The following is a 1,781-nucleotide window of genomic DNA, read 5'->3' as shown; positions in this document are numbered from 1 at the left end:
CTACAAAATAAAAATTTGGGTCAAAACTCACTTAAACACACACAAATAGAAACTCTTTTTTTGGCATTTATTTAGTATTTTATTTTTCCCCAGTTGCATATGAAAATGATTTTTAACATTTGTTTTTAAAACTTTGAGATCCAAATTCTCTCCCTCCCTCCCTCTCAACCCCCCTCATTAAGAATCTCGATATAGGCTATACATGTATACTCGTGCAAAACATATCCGTAAGTCATATTGTGAAAAACAACATAGACAAGAAAAAACTTCAAGAAAAATAAAGACAGTTTTTTTAAAAAGTATGTTTCAATCTCTATTTACAGACCATTAGTTCTTTTTCTGGGGATGGATAGCATTTTTCATCATAAGTCCTTCAGAATTGTCTTGGATTGTTGTATCAATACAATGGTTTATGTTGTTGTTCACTCATTTCAGTTTAAAATGACCCTTCAAGACCCCATTTGGAGTTTTTTTGCAAAGAGATTGGAGTGGTTTGTCCAGATAATTTAATAGATAAGGAAAGTGAGGCAAACAGAATGAAGTTACTTTCCCAGGGTCACACATCTAGTAAGTGACTGAGGCCAAATTTGAACTCAGGTCTTGCTGAATCCAAGCCTAGCACTCTTTCCACTATACCACCTAGCTGTCCTAACAGAATAGTTAGCTCATCTTTTTGGAGACATGGCAAATATTACAATTTTTCTCCAGAAGTCTGTGTATGAAAAGATAGACTATTGTCTTAGCTTGTGGTTTCTCTAACCAGCTTCCTCTTCATCTCTCACCCTTACTATCCATTTTCATACCCCCTCTAATATTCCCAAAGTCAGGAGCTTGATTTTTTCAAACTTAGGTTGTGTTTCATACTGCTTCTTATAAAGCAAATTAATCTTAACACCATCTAATATAGTTCACTTTTTAGTTCCCTAATCTAATATTGTGCATTTGCTACTTATCATTGCTATTTCTCCACAGGCTTACTTTATTTAAAAAAAATATTAGATTGTTTCTTGCCAGGGTCTGAATACTCTTTTTTTTAAGGCCCTAAGGTTACCTAACCTGGGCATTAAGAGTACCTGCATGTGTCTGATACAGAATTTTCCTAAATTAGGTTTCAGACTATCAGCAGTCCTCTGTCCATTTGATTGTTAACAGTTTAATATCTACATCAGGGAACCAGGGTATCCACTTTGATAAGATTGCTCAAATAGAAGCATTCCTAGTATCGGTGATATCTAAAAGGATATAATTAAAATAAGCATAGAGGTCTTTTTAAAATGAAAGTCCAGATTCTGCAAAAATTCCTAATTGATGGTTGAAATAGGAAATTAATAGGTTTTCTTCTTTTAAAGATGATAGATGTCTAATGACCTTGACCTGAGATCTGCTATAATCCATGATACTTAAAGGCAAATTAACAGTCAAGGAAGGGATTCCCATTGCCAGACTCAGATTGATTTTAACTCACATAATCATCACCAATTGCTAAGGGTTCAAAGGGAAATTTTCAGAGGCTAAAAATAAAAACAGAGCCAAACACAAAGCTTGTTTATCCCAGTGAAATTTATTGAAGGATATGACACAGCTGACTAGATATTAGGATAACAGAGAAGGTAGATGCCTCTGAGGTCTCTCCTACTCTTTGATGTGTGTTGTCCTATAAGATACTCAACTGCAGAAGGCAGGCAGCCATGATCTTCTGTGAGAATTTTCTCTGTAGCAGTACATCTTCAGTATGGTGCATTCTGAAGGGAATTGCTCTTATTTAGACAAAGGCCATGCTT

The sequence above is a fragment of the Vombatus ursinus genome, unplaced genomic scaffold (genome assembly GCF_900497805.2).
Source record: "Vombatus ursinus unplaced genomic scaffold, bare-nosed wombat genome assembly UNPS02014910.1, whole genome shotgun sequence".
Classification (NCBI taxonomy): domain Eukaryota; kingdom Metazoa; phylum Chordata; class Mammalia; order Diprotodontia; family Vombatidae; genus Vombatus; species Vombatus ursinus.
The sequence above is the reverse complement of the archived record's forward strand: the minus strand, read 5'-3'. Positions refer to the sequence as shown.